Here is a 17,724-nt window from a genome sequence, read left to right as displayed (position 1 = left end):
GATACAGCTAGAATGTGAATCCATCTGTCTTTAAGTACTTATGCTACAGATGCTACTTAAAGACAGATGGATTCACATTCTAGCTGTATCTGAAGAAGGGAGCTGTGGCTCACGAAAGCTCAGACCCTGCCAGAAACTATTGTTGTTAGTCTTTAAGGGGCTACTGGACTCTTGCCCTTTTCTACTACTGCAGACAGACTCACAGCTACCCACTGTGAATTATCTTCGTGAAACTGGTCTTTGTACCTAAGGCTTTAACTTGTTTAATACTGCAATCCACTTTCAATGCACTTTGAAGGTGGATTTTACTGTGCGGACTGGCAAAATCCGCTTGCAAACGGGCGTTAAGGTGCACTGAAAGTGGATTGAAAGTGCATTGTTTGGGCTGTGTGTTCATAGTGGTGGCGTGGGATTGAACAGCCTCCAAGTTGTCACGGCCCTTCTTCTGGGTTTTTCTGCCTCCTCCATCTCACCCTCTGTCTTTTCTCCCTGCTCTTCTTGTCACCCTCCAGTGGCAAAATGTCACTAACCAGTTGCCTTTCCCCTAAACTTTCTCTTTTGTACAGTGATGGTGCCTTGCTCAATAACCCCAGCCCGTATATCCCCTTTAGATTAGTCTTCCAGTTTCCAGCAAATCTCTCTGCATCACAGGTCTGCTATGGATTTTTATCTCTTCCCTAACCTCCAAATCTTTTAATCCCCGCCCCACCCCTTTGCTTTAATTTATATACCTTCAATCGTCTTTGAATGACATCCTATTATTCGATAACTTACATTTTTTTTAAAAAACCTTGCATTAAAAAAAAAAAATCTTGCAGTAAGTCACATCTCCCCCTTCAGTTTAATGTATGGCCACTGACATAACCTGCTGAATTAATGTATGGTGAAATGATGTTCGCAGAATACGAGGGGCCTAAATGCTTGTTTTGCCTGAGTTGCTTTGATCAAGTCTCATTTAATGATAAAACACAATAGGGATTGTGTGGTTGCTGCTGCATTGTTGTGCAGGAATGGGTTTGGAAGGTAGTTTGTACATAACCTGGCTTAACTACAAATGTAGCAGAAATTTGAGGCTAAAAAGCCAGGACTGCAGATGATTACCGAGCTAGGCCTCACCCCGCAGCGGTCGCTCCAGTTGGGTAGCGTTGCCTCAGGTTCATCTTGCAGCTGTTTTAATATTGATGGCCCCCAGCTGCTCCAAGTCTGAGAAGGGCATGACGAAAACAAGAGCTGGCCTTTCTCTGTGCTGCTTCAGCCCGGACAGAGATGTTATTTTCCTAACGGGGATCGTACGGGATGTCTACAACTTGTCATTTTGTAAAGTGGTGGTTAAGAAAAACAACATTTTCCCTCCCCCCCTTTTTACTGCTTGGTCTCATTCTTATTTTTTTGGGGGGGGGTCTGCCTCCCCACAGTGACGCTTAGATCTCTGAAGGATGCTGTGGAAGACATCTAAATGAGCATGTTTTCTGCTTTGAAGGGAATCTGTAACAAAATTCTTCCTTGAAGGGAGGGTGTTCTTCAGATGAGTTCATGTACTGCTGGCAGCTGCTGGAGCATTATCAAGAGAGAACAGGAGCAGAACACCTTGTTGAAACTGTTTGTCTATGTACTTTTCTTTTTAGTGTCCAATTAACAGAATAAGTTGTTCGGAGGCATCGGTACATAAACATAACGTCTTGAACATGAAGAGAGAGAATTCACAGGAGCGCTCAGAAAATATCTTTTATTAGGACTAGCCGGTGTTCAGAGTGTGGTATATGCAGGCTTCCAAGTTAAACACAACTTTTCCTCAGGCTAGATGTTAAAAATAAAAAAAAGGGGGGGGAGATGTATTTCTGAGTGAAGGCATGAAATAATTCCTTGTTTCAGTCTAAAAATGGTCATGGAGAAAGCCATTGCAGGCTAGACCTTCACCTTGCGTAGAAGCTCTTGAGTTGCAAGGAGGCATGCTGGGACAGAGAAACAAATGGAGGATTTGCTTTTGGGAAGTAACCAAGACAGCTGGTTGTTGGTCTCTAGTTAGAACCCACACGTCTGTTGTAAGGTGGTGAATATAGGCTGTGTGGTAGAAATCAGCAAACCTTTTACATTTGTCCCAGTATAACTTGAACCACTTGCCATTACGCTGCTGCAAAGAAGCAGTCCCTGCCTTAGTTTCTCATTGGTTAAGACTGCAGTCTTATCCCCCATTTGCTTGGAAGTAAGTCTTGGGGAACACAGACTTATTCGTGTACAAGATAGGGCTGGGTGATCTGTTGATATGAATGAGTTGCAGTGGAGTAACTTTTAAATTATTGAAGTAAAGTCAACAAATGTTGATTTAATTGAAGCTTCTTGAGGTTGATGAGATGGGGCAGGAGGATTAAGCCCCCCTGAATAGCATGGGACTTACCTCTGAGTGGTTTTGTTTAGGATTGCTCTCCAGGGTTCCTGATGACCATTCCAGGTGGCCCGTAGTGTTAGTGTTTAGTAGCAAAACAAAGCAGGAGGCCAGTGGCACATTAAATAATAACAAAAATTATTCCAGCATTTACTGATATTGTATAGTTAAAAAGCGATATGTGTCCCCCATGTTGAGGTCAGGGCCACAGCACTGAGATGGTAGCATGTGGGTGGAATGTAACCCTTTCCCCTTCTTCTGTTTTCTCTTTGAGAGCTAGTATGGTGTAGTGGTGAAGTCACATAGGGACTGGACAATTCTGGGTTCAAATGTGCAATTCTGAAGCAAATTTCACAGCATGGCTTTCAGTTTCTTTCTTTGTCAGCCTAACCTACCTCACAGGATTATTGGAGTATAAAAATAGGGGAAGGGACCATATCACAGCCTCTTGAAGGAAATCAAATGAGTAGAACCCCTCACTTGTGTTTCTGTTAGCAAGGAAGAAAGACAAATATGGGGTTCCCTTGTTTCCTCTTTTCTGGCTAATAGTTTGGTGTAGCTGGCAGGAGAAACATCAGGGCCCCCAGCCCAGATTGGCGAGGGGTGTCCTGTAGATGTATCTGGCCAAAGATCTCCGACATCTTGTTTAGCTGGGCATCGGTTTTCGAATTGACTCATTTCTTGGACAGGTGTGTATATTAATTGATTGTTGCAACCGTTAAAAGTGTGCCAGCTTGTGTCTAAATAGAGCCATTCTTCAACTTAGAAGCATAATTGAAATGTGTGCATGCTTTTTGTGTTACAAGATTTATATCTGCTTAGATGGGAGCAATTGAACAATTCAGGATTTCTCTTTTGAGGAACACTTTCCACGCGTGAGGACACTATGCAAAGAGCATTTGTTTGAAGACTTAAGTGCCCAGAACTTTCCAGAAGCAAGGATTAGAAGTTACTGGGTTGAACAGTATTTCATCATGGGATGGAAAGTATCAATCTAAATCTTCATTGCTTATACAATGCAGTACGGGATCATTGAGTCATATATAAGATGCACGATCTCAAAAGCCAGGTATTATTGCCTCATTTTGGATATGTGTAAATGGGGGTTGGTTTGGTTTTATAGAAGAGAAGCAGCCTTTAACTCCGTGGTTGATAGAGAGTCATGGATTCAGTTTTATGAACGTAGACTTTTGCCTGTATTAAATTCAGATTAATTTTTTTTAAAACTTTATTTAAAGTTTATTTTATAACAACAACAAAATAAAAGTACAACAACAGTAGGTTAAACACCGTACAGTCGATATATGTTTCAATACTTGTTCCAGTATATGTTCCAATATTATACATCAGTACTTTTTACAGAAATCATACCATTTGTTGAAATTCAGATTTCATTTTAAACAATACCACTTTAAGGACAATGGGTTGGATCCCGCCAACTTTTTTGCTCAATGTTAACCAGTTTCCATACTTATTACAGTCCCTGTCCCCCATGCTTCTGTCTATGTGGGTCCCATGATCCCCATCAAAGCCTTTTTTGGTAGTCAGAGACAACTGGCTCCTCCCCCTTTTACCAAGGGAAAAGCTGGTTGATTCTAACTCACAAGCAACTCCATATTTATTCACCCTGATGGATCGTTCTTACAGATAAGGAAAAAACAAGCTTAACTTTCAATATGCATCCCTCAACTTCTTGCAACAGAAGGGTTTTCTTTGTGCTGAATATCTTCAGCTTGAAAACCAGGCAAGGAACAGTGCCATCCTAAACCGAGTATGCCATTCTAAGTCTAGTGAAGCCAATGGGCTTTGAAGGGTGTAACTCTGCTAAGGCTGGCTCTAGAAGTATGGCGCAAAGAATCCTGAAGCTGTTTAAATAAATCAGACCTTGTTGATCTCTCTTTGCCCAGGAGTTCACATAATGATGCTTCTTTTCAGTGCACCATGGAGTGCTTTGTACCATGCTGATGTTATGATAAGCGCTGGGCTTGAAAGCTTTGTGGGATGATTTATCAGGTCATTAATTGTAGATAAATGTGGATTTTTAATTGGCGCTTAATTGAAGTAGTGTCTTGTGAAAGGATGTCTGGTGCTGATGCCGTTGCTGTAAACTTATCCATATATATCTCTTCAGACTGTGTGGGTTTTTAAAGCATCTCCCGAAAGGCTCTTAATTGAGTACAGAACATTGCTTTGAATGAGTGTTGCAGATAAGTACAGGGCATTGTCCAGATTGCAGAAGTTTCCTATGCATCACAGGGCACTTCAGCAGTGTGTTGTGAAAGTTATTTGTCCTGGCAGAATAGCTTGAATTTACTGTAATAATCATAAACTTCTGATGGGAGCATGGTCAACAGGTAAATGTGCAAGAAGCATGGAATTTGTACAAACGTAATCCAGGTAGCACTTTGCACTAACATTACATTCATTTCCCAAGTTGGGTAATTGTTGGTGGGTATATGGTCAGGCCTAGGATATGAAACATTTGAATTAAACAAATATCTGTTACTTAAAACAAAAGCATGCAGTTTGTAGGCAGAATGGCAGTGAGGGGTGACTGGTGGTGGTGGTGGTAGAAGAAAGGATGGAGGTAAAGGACCTATCACTGGGCTCCTTACCCTGTACATACCAGAGTACTTTTGGTAGCTGTCAAGCAAACCTGGAAATATTCTATAGGTTGCTCCAGCATGCAAAATAATAGGCATATAACTGGCTATTGATAGAAGCAAAGAGCCTGTAGACCAGTCCTGAACATAAGAAGAGCCCTGCTGCATCAAACCAGTGGTCCATGTAATTCAGCAGGCTGTCTCAGACAGTGGCCAACCAGTTCCTCTGGAAGGCCAACAACAGGGCACAGAGGTTGAGTCCTTCCCTGATGTTGCTTCCTGACACTAGTATTCAGAGGTTTACTGCCTCTGAATGAGGAGTTTCTCTTTAATCGTAATGGCTAGCAGCTTCTGATGGCTGCTGATAGACTTATCCTCCATGAATGTGTTTAATGGCTGTATGTGCTTGTGGTCATAGCTACATTCTGTGGCAGCAGATTCCACATTTTACCTGACAGCTTTAGCAATTGCAAAAGGGTTCCCAGTACCCAGAACTCTTGTGAGTTTTTGTGAGATTTTTTTTTTTTAGCTTCATTTTTAGTGATCTGCAGAAAATGTAGGGAGTCTGCATGCGGTGGACTCGAACTCAAGAATACAAACATAGGCCAGTAGTGGAAAGGTTCCCCCTTGTAAACCGAGAACAGAACTGCAGTTTTTCAAGTAACTCTTTTTCAGTAGTTTCCCTTTTGAACAGGAACAGTTCCTTTTCTGTGTGGTTCACTGTAGCTACTTGAAGAGTTAGTGATTTCTCCTGTGGATTAAACCGTGTCTCCTAGGGAGCTGTTAATACAGTTAGCGGACTCATAGGTTACTTACAGCTTAAATAGGAGGCAACAGCTCTGCTATTTTAGGCTTTGGTTAAACACACAGCAGTGTCTTGGGGTGGCGGAATGATTCGGTCATCTCAACCACCTGTGTTTAAGCTGGGGCTGGAAGGTTACCTGTCAACCAATATGTATTCTGAGTTGTGTTACACACTCCAAGCTACATGCTTGACGACTGTCATTAGGATTACAGGCAACATTTAGCTTTGACACATTGGAATGGGGCCAACCTGTATGTGGTAGAATTTGTGTTTAATGATGCAATTCAGTGAGCTTTAGGATAATGACAACTTGTTTTACAAGTTGAAAAAGGTACTGCTCTTTTATTTTCAGAAATGGATTAAAGTTGCAGTCTTCATGCTTACTATGGAGGTGCTAAGGTCAGGGTTGCCCTGACCTGGATGGCCCAGGCTAGCCTGATCTCGTCAGATCTCACAAGATAAGCAGGGTCAGCCCTATTTAGAATTTGGATGGGAGACCACCAAGGAATACCAGGGTTGCTGTGCTGAGGAAGGCACTGGCAAGCCACCTCTGTTAGTCTCTTGCCATGAAAACCCCAAAAGGGGTCGCCATGAGTCGGCTGCGACTTGATGGCACTTTACACACACACACAAGGTCGGGGTTGGTGTACTGGACTAGGGTCTGGGTTCAAATCCTTTGCATGACCACTCACTGGGTGAACTTGGGACAGCCGCACCCTCTCCTCCTAACCTACATGACAGGTTGTTGTGAAGATAAAATGAGAATGGGAGAACCGTGTACGCCAGTCCTAAACTCTTTGGAGGAAGAGGGGGATAAAATAGATAGACAGGCAAGGTTGTGTTCGTGAGGACAAAGGAAGTAGTATTGTATATGCTTGAAACAGCAGTTCAAGAGGGCTTTCTTAAATCTTTGCCTTTTACATTGCATTGATGGTTAACTTAGCTTTCTTTCTCTCTCTCTCTCTGTCCCCTGACCAGTTATGTTCATCAGCGGAGTATAGTGAAGATTTCTGATGCTTCTTTAGAACAGTGTTTCCCAACTTGTGGGTCAGGACCCAACAGTGGGGTGCGAAGCCTCCAAACGTGGGTCACGAGCCATCCCTCCCTAATGGTGGCTTCGCTTTCTTCTCACCAATTTTCACATTCTCATCCCCCTGCTCCTCCTTTGTGACAATATGAGGGGGGGGGGGGGAAATCCAACTGGCTTCATGGTAGTAGCTGAAAGAAAGGGAGGAAGGGTTGGAGAGTAGGTGGGAGCTGTTCAGCATGTCATGGAGAAATGGGAGGAGGATAGAAAGAGGTGTGTGTGTGTGTGTGTGTGTGTGTGTGTGTCATAAGAACATAAGAAAGGCTCTGCTGGATCAGACCAAGGCCCATCAAGTCCAGCAGTCTGTTCACACAGTAGCCAACCAGGTGCTTCTAGGAAGCCACTAACAAGACGAGTGCAGCAGTGTCGGGGGGAGGCTCTGTCTTAGCGCTGCTCCTTCAGCAGTCCGACCTTTTGACCAGCCCCCTGCATAGTTTCACTGCCCGCTGTGGGAGATGTACTGCCCCAAGCCCCTTGATACCAGCCTCTTCACCACCATCTGCCATCTTCATGTATTTCTCAACCCAGCACCCTCTTGAGTCACATCCTCAAACTCTGGGGTAGGGGGTTTCACAATTTAACTATGCATTTTGTGAAGAAATACTTCCTTTTATCAGTTTTGGAGGGTGAGAGATTCAAAACTGATAAAAGGAAGTATTTCTTCACGCAATGCATAGTTAAATTGTGGAACTCCCTACTCCAGGATGTGGTGATGACTGCCAACTTGGAAGGCTTTAAGAAGGGAGTGGACATGTTCATGGAGGAGAGGGGTATTCATGGCTACTAGCAAAAATGGATGCTAGTCATGATGCATACCTATTCTCTCCAGTATCAGAGGAGCATGCCTATTATATTAGGTGCTGTGGAACACAGGCAGGATGCTACTGCAGTTGTCTTGTTTATGGGCTTCCGAGAGGCACCTGGTTGGCTACTGTGTGAACAGACTGCTGGACTTGATGGGCCTCGGTCTGATCTAGCATGGCCTTTCTTATGTTCTTCTCATGTTATGTTCTTAACTCCTGCTCTGGCCCAGCTGGCAGAGGAGGAAGAGATGAACCCCCCTCTGTCTTGGGGTTCATAGTGGGGGCAGCTGCACCCTTTGTGTGATGTTGGTTGGTTTCTCAAAAATACCTGGTTGGGCAATGTAAAAAATGGAATGCTGGAAGAGATGGGTGCCAAGGTCATAGTTTGCCTACAGTACCAAAAAACCTTGGGCCCGCCCTGGATGGGTCACTGTACAAAGTAAATTTGGACTTGTGGGTTCACAATACTAAGAAGGTTGGGAACCAATACTTTGAAGGATGTTGTAGCCCTTATGATGGGGCATGCTAGACAGAGATGGAGCAGATCCTTTTCTGGTAATTTAAACAAACAGTTGAGGAGCAGAGGTATGTGTTTCTTCTTAAAAGTGATATCAAGACTTGAACGCCTCAATTTCTGACAACAGTAAAAGCATTAAGTAACTGTGTCCAGGTGTGGTCTGAGATCACTTTGGAGAATAAATCAGTACCCTCACCATTATGAATGTGTACTGTGAATCTGGTCAGGCTGCTACTCAAGACTGACCTCTTTGATGCCTAAGCATTAGTTAAAGGTTCCAAAAAATAATCCGCAAATACTTAAATGCAGTGCTTTTTTTTTTTTAAGTGCCGATATATGGCGTAGCCGGATCCCCTCAGATCTCAGAGGCTAAGCAGAGTTGGTACCAAGGAAGGCTTTGCAGAAGCAGGCAGTAGCAAACCACCTCTTCTTCTCACTTGCCTGGAAAGTTCCTTGGTGGGGTCTCCATGAGTCACCTGCAACTTGACAGTCCTTTACACACACACACACACACCACACACAAAGTTGCACTGATTTCCAGAAAAGATTCCAGTACTCAGTACTGGTGAGCACCACTAGAAAAAAGTCCTGCTTTTATGTGGTCTGATTATTTCAGTCTGACACAGAGCTGCTTTGCTTACCTGGGCTACTGCAGGACAAGGGAGAGGAGAGAGCATCATGACTCCAGCTATTTTTTGTGCCTAGACTTCTTTCTCCACTAGAGGAAATGTTGCTGTTATGCCTGGAGGGTGCAAGTACAGTTTGATGCTCATTTGCTGTTTGCTCTAGGCTAATGGCACAGCTGGGATGCACATCCCATTCTTCAGATTATATCTATCTAGCCTTGAGCAGAAAATAAATGAATAAAAATGCCTTACTTAGTGTTATTCTTTTGGTATTTAATTGTTGCCCCTATAAATTTTGCCACAGACAGAGTAACAGAATCATTTGTATCTGAGAGTAGCCTGCGCCCTCGTACTGCCAGATGCCTCGTTGGACATTTCCATATTTTTAAATAAAGGAGTAATTAAACTGGTCCTCAGCTCATTAAATATAGGACATTCCAGGATCATATGTTTGATAGTTTCAACGTTGTCATGTGAGCATCTGCATGTTCTATTTGAGTCTTCAGATTATAGTTGAAACTTTGTGTGGGGTGAGATGAAGAAAATTGTGTGTGTGGAAAGAGAGTGATGAATAGATTTGTTTAGAAGGAAAATTAACTTGAAATAGATTTGCAGTTCAAGGTTTTGTTTTTAAGTGTGGCACAGGTCTTCTCACCCCAGGAGCTAACATTCTGTAGTATCTGATCATTAGTTCTTCCCTCCTCTTTGGAGTCTGCCAGTAATGTTTGTGAGAAATCTAACTTCTGCGTGGTGCAACTTCATTCTTTTAAATTTTAGGATAACACCCTTCTGATTTTGATGTCTTTGGGTCTAAATATTCCCCCAATAAGGCTGATGCTGGTCAGATGGTAATATGAAAAATCATGCATAGTAAAGTCTTTAATTTTTTTTGGGGGGGTGTAGCTATTTCGTTCATTTATTCCCCACCTTTCTCCCCAGTGGGGATCCAAAGCAGCTTACATTGTTCTCTCCTATTTTATCTTCACAACAATCCTGTGAAATAGGCTGAGGGTGTGTTGCCCAGCAAGCTTCCATGGCAGAATGGGGATTCAACCACTACACCACACTGTTTCTCATGTACTAAGTATAGAAATGTAGTGTGACTTTCTCATGCAGACTTTCACCAGTTAATTTGAGACCCAGGGTCCTGTCTTTCTGAAGGCTGTGCTCCTTGTCTTTTATACCTGGGTTCCTCCTGCAGTCTTGGATTGTCTACGCAGAAATAACTCCTAGGACAGTGATGGCGAACCTTTTAGAGACCGAGTGCCCAAACTGCAACCAAAAACCCACTTATTTATCGCCGAGTGCCAATGCGGCAATTTAACCTGAATACCACCCCCAGAGGGGGCCCAGAGGGAGAGGCTAGGGTTGCCAAGTTCCTCTTCGCCATGAGTGGGAGGTTTTTGGGGTGGCGCCTGAGGAGGGCGGGGTTTGGGGAAGGACTTTAGTGCCATAGAGTCCAATTGCCAAAGTGGCAATTTTTTCCAGGGGAACTGATCTCTATTGGTTGGAGATCACCTGTAATAGCAGATCTCCAGCTAGTACCTGGAGATTGGCAACTAGTTCCTTAGTGTTTTCTCTCTACATATCAAGACAAATGGAAAGGTGTTTGGAGGATGGCTTGTGGGCACTTCAAAGGTGGAATAGGACTGCACGCCCCTCTGCCCGCACAGACCCTTTCTCTCTCTTTTTCTTTCTTTCTCTCCCTCCCTTCCTTCCCTTTCCCCCTCCCTTCCCTTCTTTCCTTCCTTCCTTCCTTCTTTCCCTCCAGCGGCTTCTCCGGCACTTTACACACACAGTGCTAGAAAGCCAGTGGTGGTGGTAGGGAGAGGTCACCGCAGAGTCAGGGATAGAAGGTACATGTCTTTTTGCCTGTGTTTCGGTAGATGTTGGAGATGAAGTTAAGAAACATCTGAAGCTGCTCATCGTGTTAACATTTGGTGAAGTCACTTTACTGTCAATCACTGCCAGCAATGTTCAGAGTAGGACTTGTGCATGTGGAAATGCACAGGAAACAGTATTCATATCAGCAGCCTGTGCTTTTCCAATCTGCTTTCAAATGCTGTTGTATGGCCATCTCGCTATGTTTCAGAACAACCAATTTGGCTCCTTGACTCTTGGAATATTTGGAGAGAGAGTGGAGCAGTGATTAATATTCTTATTTGCTGCTTCCTTACAAGGGGGCTTCTTGTGTCAGCGCCCTCTGGGATGTTCTGGAAGACACCTGAGTGAAGACTTGAAACAGTGACTAATCATTTCAGTGGCAGATTAATTTTATGGCACCTATGGGGTTAACACAGCCATCATTTATTCCTTAAATATTTGACCTAACTTGACTGCTTAGAGCGCCCTGCATACTGAATTAATATTGGTTTTATTCCTGTCGCATGATTAATGCCAACTTGTGAATCATCTCATTAAACTAATTACACCTCAAATACTCTGTGGACTTGTGAACGTTTTGATAAGATGAAAAAGCCAGATGATTTGGGAAAAGTGTGTTTTCTGGGAAGAAAGCTTACTTCAAGGGCTTTTCCAGACATTTATGAAATGGCCTCTGTATTAGAGAGAGAGAGAGTGTATTTAAATATATACCCCCACATCCCTGCTAATGAAGACACCAAAGATGGTGGTTCATGTATCTGCTAGCATAGAGCTGGCACAATGAATATTCCATCCACTGGTAATGCTATCTTGCTAGCATGGAGAAGCAGCTTCATGTTAAACATTATCCTTGGATGGCAGAATTTGGGTACCACTAAGGGTTGCAGAGTAGAAAAGACAGATCTGAACCTTGGGGTAAAATATATTGTGAAGTTCTCTTAAGTTAACATGGGACACACTCAATTTGATTAGTAGAACAGGTAAGTTGATATTTTTTTGCCTTGGGTACCAAATGTTTTGTGACTGAACTGTGGGGATCAGCCTCACTGCAGTGGGTTATTGCGCTACTGGCACTGCCTCTCCCTTGACTTGGCCATATGGCATAGTTACATGCCCTCTAGGGAAGGATCTTGCCATGCTTGTATTCTGTGTAGTGACGAGATGCTGTTGCCATTGGATAGTAGTACTGTATGAGGTATAGAACAAATGTACACAGGATATACACGCTGATGTATCCATGTATGATGTCAGAAGGATGTTGTGCTAATGTAGCAGGCATGCATAAAGGTGCAGGACGTGAAGTTGTAGGAGAACTTCAAATTTGTAGTTGTGTTGTGAAAGTCTGAGTGCTTAAGACTGTGTGCATAAGAATGTGGCCTAAATAATTTTAGATGACATTGGTTTAGTCCAGCAGAAAATCTCTACTGAAAATTTCCATCAGTCAAGCATGGCTTCTCTGCCTCCATGCTCCTGCTACAGTAAAAAATGCATACAGTAAAAAATGCTGCTCCTGGGGACAAAGGGTACTGCCATTAACAGTATAAGGGAGGAGTCGAAGGTCTGACAGGAGGAAATGATTGGTGGGATCCAACCAATAGTTTTCATCACAACTTGTTTTTAACTTCTGTTCTCTCTCTCTCTCTCTCATTTTATGTAAGGCTGTTTCCCTTGGGGTCACTCCCCCTACACACACACTGCTTCGGGGTTTTGCTTTGATTATGTATTCCTTTTCTGACCATCAGAGGTCACCTTGGTCTCCCCATGCTTTTCCGTGCATTTTGCCCATGTTTTCTAGATATTGTTTCAGCCAGCATCCAGAAAACAGGGGCAAAACATGTAGAAATGCATGGGGAGAGCAAGGCGACCTCTGATGGTCAGAAAGGCATGCATAATCAAAGCAAAGCCCTGAAGCAGTGGGGGGGGGGCAGGTGACCACGAGGAAGCAGCCATGCATAAAAGGCCTCTGTGTGGGTTGAGCCAGAGTAGACCGTTAATAGCTTTTGTGTCTTATATTGGAAAAAAATGAGTATTTTGAGATGAAGTCTTGCCTCTCTTCCTTTCAAATACTTGGATTTTCTTGCGGGTGTTTAACCTTGGATATATTTTTTTTTTTAGGTCTCTGAGTCAACAGCACTTTAATTTCTCATGGCTGCTAAAATTATTTAGCTGCCTGTCTAAAATGAAACTTCTGCCCCTAGAAGATTTCAAGAGTTTGGAACATTGTTTGGAACATTGTAGTACCATTGTTAACCTTGAACTGATTTGATGGTTTAAGTGGGTTGGAGCATGACGTCAGAGTTGCTTTGACCACTTCGTTGCAAGCTTTTAACATTGGGGTGAAAATACAGCAAAGCATGGGGTTTCAGTATCTTGAGGAGTTCTTTTTCTTATACAAAAAAGACCCCTTTTGCTTGAAACAGCTGAGAATTCAGTCATAGGGTTGGATCCAGCAGAGAATGTTCACAGACAGAAGGGAGTGATTTCTGCTGATCCCCCTCCCCACATGCACCACTACAGACCCCCAACTCTTCTCTCATGTTCCTCAGGAATAGCATTTGGGCTGCAGCGAGTGTGGGGGATGGCAGGAGAGTCGTGCTCCGCTGACAAGCCCTTTTCCTGAATTGAAATTACTGTTGGATCGAAGCCATGTATAATAATTTCAGACCTCCAAGCTGGACATTGGAAGTAATTTTCTGTGGCCAACATAATGTGTGAATCTGGGTATCAAATGGGTGAATCTGGGTATAAAGCAGCAGTTCCTGTTCACAATACACAAAAGTGTAATCTTATGTATTATTTTATTTCCAAAATTTATATCCTGCTTTTCTGCCCTTACAAGGGCAACCAAGGTAGGCAACAATTTAAAAGATACTCTATAAAATTACATGATTAAACTATTATAATAAAAGCATACATTACAAAACCATTATAAAAATATAAAAACATACATCGCTCAAACAGCTTTAAAAACTGTAAAAACCTCTCTTCTATGTAGAGTTACTCCAGCCGAAGCCTACAAGTACATATGCTTTTGGCCACTTTTTGACTTGGTTACTTGGAAGCACTAAGGATTGTGTGAAAGGTTACGTGGTGGTGACCACATACCCGAGAAAACATTGGTAACAAAGGGGCAAGGAAGTGGGTTGTAAGAAGTGAGGAACGTCCCTCGCTTAGAATAACCCTTCTGCTTGCACCCGTGTAACTTTAAAAATGTGGGCTGCTGGGTACACAAGTCTGCCTGAGAGCCACGCAGTCCGTTCTGCTCATGTGGTTGGTGGTCAGGCTGCATTACATCACTTTCTTTTCAATGGTGCCTCTTGATAGTTATAAGGAACGCTAAGCCGTGCTGATATCTGTAAACATATCCCCCCCCTTCCCCATATTTTGGTGTGAACAGTGTCTAGCTCTTGGGGTTAAATGGTTTTCTTTTTTCTTGGTCAGTTCTCTTTAATGTGTCCATTCAGACTCTCAAAAAATCTTCTGCTGTGGGCTGCCTTGTATGAAATAACTTGGCGACCGAGGACTAAAATGAATTGTCTACTGAGAATTGGGACAGCCTCACTAATTGAAGGTGTGAGAGAGGGGTTTTTTTTTTTTTTTTTTTTTTACTCAGATGGACAGAAAGGGTAAAACTTTTCATTTCTGGAAAGTTGTCCCTTGCCACCTTAACTGTGCATTTTATACTCTTTAAGCCATGCCAGTGAAAAAGGGCAGGAGGTTGCTATTGGCAGTCAGCCTGGAAGGCTAATTAACTAAAGGTGGGACTAGTATTTTTCCAGTGCCTCTGTCAGGGGAGTGGAGAGAGAGCGGTGTTAGTATGAGTTTTTATAAAGGAAACATTATTTCAAGAAGGTTTTCCTAATAAAACTCCTCCTCCTTGCATTTAATGACCAGACGTCACTGCAAATAGAAATAAGGCATGCATTTTCTGTTTTATTCTTCTGAAAATGCCAGTATTAGTAAACGTTATTAATATGTACTTGGCACTTACTTGGTGTTCAGAATCTTTTGGCATATCATTTAATACAGTACTTATTTTGCACTGTGTTCCAGCGGCTCATGTACCTAGTTCCAAATGCCTGTTTGGTTGAATATTCCCCCTCCCCACTTTTATGCATTTACCCTGGCTATCTTGAACACCAGAGAGGGTGTGCATGTTGGAGGCCTTTAGGGCTTCTACACACCCCCATCTGTGTGTCAGCTATCTTGTATTCGCAACTGACAAATTATGGTCAGTTTAACCCAGCTCACATCTGCCAGCAAGAGGGGCTTACAGTTAACTGTGATAAGTCCTAAGTCATGATTCTCTCCAAGCCTCGACCATCTAAATTAGTATGGAATATTAATGGTGGTATAATAGAACAAGTAAATGAGTTTTGCTATTTAGGGATTAAATTTCATTCCAACATATCATGGAAGGCTCACTTTGATAAAGCACGTAATAAGGCTCTAATTACATCCCGAGCAATTGTGAAGTATTTTCTAACTTCTGGTGGACAGTACCTTCAAGCCACCATTACAATTTTTAACAGCAAGGTTGCCTCCCAGTTATTGTATGGCATTCCTGTGTGGATAGAGGCATGGCTTGAATCTCTAGATCATGTATTGTTATCTTTTCTTCAAAAGATTACTGGGGCACCACAGTGTGTTGTGGGAATTGTTCTGAGGTGCTATCACCAGAATTGGGTTTACATTCACTCGAGGCCCATGCATGGAGGGCTACCTTTAGGTGTTGGCTGAAAATATTGTTCGCCAGTGATGTATATTTATCTCTTTTAAGAGAAGATCCTTATTTAATCCCTTAGAGGGAGTTAGTTAAATCAAGGCTTTCACTATTAGGTTATCAGCCTACGGATCTAACCGCTGTAGGGCTGACCTCTGCCAATACTGAAATTTCCAAACGACTTTTAGTATTAGAGCTATCCAGCTCAAATATGCAAGTGTATTCCCCTATTTACTTGGGTCTTTTGTACCCGAAAGGCCCTCGTGCTTATATATACCTTTTATCTGTGCCACGCTGTAGAATAATTTTGATGTTATCTCGGCTAGGTGGAATTCCATCTCAGTTGTTAAAAGGTTGTTATAGTCATAGGCCTTACTCTGATAGGACGTGCCTTTGCACATCGGGTCAGATAGACACGTTGAGCACTGTCTGAATGTAGCCTATTCACACACATGTTTGCAAAGAGTTACTGATGCACCTATAGGTGACAAATTATTTTCCAGGGTAATGTTAAATAGGAAATGATTAATTTTATCTCAGGTTTTTTTTATTATGATTTAGCTCATAGTCTCTAGGCCAATAGTGTGTGTGTGTGTGTGTGTGTGTGTGTGTGTGTAAAGTGCCGTCAAGTCGCAGCCAACTTATGGTGACCTCTTTTTGGGGTTTTCATGGCAAGAGACTAACAGAGGTGGTTTGCCAGTGCTTGCCGATAGACCTATATCATTAAAGTAAACAGGGGCCATATGGCTTACCTCAGGAGAAATCTACAAATATTGGGAATTGGGTCTCTTTTTCCCACTCTCACTAATTTCTGATGGCCAACAGAAAAGAGTTGTTTTATAGAACAAATCCTGCCCTGAAGATAAGATCTTAGATTCCCTCAATTTACGTGGTTCTTATTGAACTCATGCCTTAGATCTGTGTTTTGTATGCATACATCATAAACATGCCTATATAAGTAGAGTTACCTTGACTGACCTCTGCGTTCTTGTTTTCATGTCCTAATTTTTTGTTTGGGTGATAATTCAGTGATAAAGTTGCATAATGGTGAGGAGTAGTGGATTGTAGGTTAAAAAACACAGCGAATGAAGTGGCTAGAAGAGAAACAGACCTGCATGGTTTGTAAAGTTTAATGGGCAAGTTCTGTATTTCCAAACTGCACGTGTAGTTTGTGGCTTTATTCTAATGTTTTCACATGTTAGTTAAGAATTGTAGAGTAACTCAGTGGGGGAGAATATCTTTAAATTTACAAGTTTCCCAAGGTTTGACTCTTAGAAGAGGCAACAGATTCTTAATCTGAGCTAATACCCTATCTCCCCAGAAAAGATGGTGGAGTTCTAGGATGTCTCACTACTGAATTCCTGAGTCATTCTTCGGTCACGTTGGTTCTTTGTGAAACTGCAAACTCCATCACCTGTTATTGTTAATGCGCTCACTTATCTTTCATCCTACGGTGAGTCATTTAATCTTGCTTGCGTGGTAGGTTACCCTTTATGCAAATTTTTATCTTCTGATTCACCTCTTCATTGTGTAAAAACAGGGTGAAGGGAGTTTGGGTAGTTATGGCAGGATCTGTCTGCCCCATGGGAACGTCTGCTTTTTAAGGATTCTCGGTGGTGTGGACAGAGTCAACACGATCTGTATGCCCGGTGGCCAGGTTAGATTGAACATACATGGATGAGTGGGAGAGACTTGGAGAAATGATCTCGTTCTCCCTTCTGTATGTGTTGCTTTTACGCATGTCGTGTGACCAGGGCTCTCTTTTTTTGCATGTGAAAAAGGAGTGCGGTACAGAGAAAGCTGAAGTTAGTGTCTGCCCTACAGTGTAATACCGTGGGGAAAGTTCTCTTGGTATATACATAGCACAGCCACTCCATTGCTCCTGTCTTGTACAGTTTACAGGAAAACTGGCTACCCAGTGTCACGGCTTGTTCTGCTCTAATCTAGTCCCAGTTATGCTGCTTCATCATAACGTTAATATGTCAAATAGTCTCGTCTGGGGAAAATGCTTTGATTTATTAAACCAATGTTCAATCTGGAAAGGAACCTAGCCTTGAGCTACTGGGAGTACTTCCAGATGCACATAATTTTAGTGGTGAGGTTGTTGTAAGGGTGCACCGTGTTGTGGTCAGGTGTACAGAGCTCAAGGGAAACCCACATTTCCTGTCTGCTGCAGAAGTTGCTGTGCACGTGTCTGATGGAATGGAGACGGGTGAAATCTCTAGGCCACTTCCCCTGTACCTTACTGAAGCAATATTTAATTAAAAAGAATGCTGAATCGATATCAAATGTA

The 17,724-nt window shown here is 42.6% G+C and overlaps 1 protein-coding gene across 1 annotated transcript in view; it reads left to right on the top strand.

Moving 5' to 3' along the window:
* Window positions 1–17,724, top strand: part of STK39 (serine/threonine kinase 39) — a 146,911-nt gene that overhangs the window by 1,118 nt on the left and 128,069 nt on the right. The gene's annotated exons all lie outside the window — the stretch shown is intronic.

The sequence above is a fragment of the Euleptes europaea genome, chromosome 15 (genome assembly GCF_029931775.1).
Source record: "Euleptes europaea isolate rEulEur1 chromosome 15, rEulEur1.hap1, whole genome shotgun sequence".
In the NCBI taxonomy this organism is placed as follows: domain Eukaryota; kingdom Metazoa; phylum Chordata; class Lepidosauria; order Squamata; family Sphaerodactylidae; genus Euleptes; species Euleptes europaea.
The sequence above is the reverse complement of the archived record's forward strand: the minus strand, read 5'-3'. Positions and strand labels throughout refer to the sequence as shown.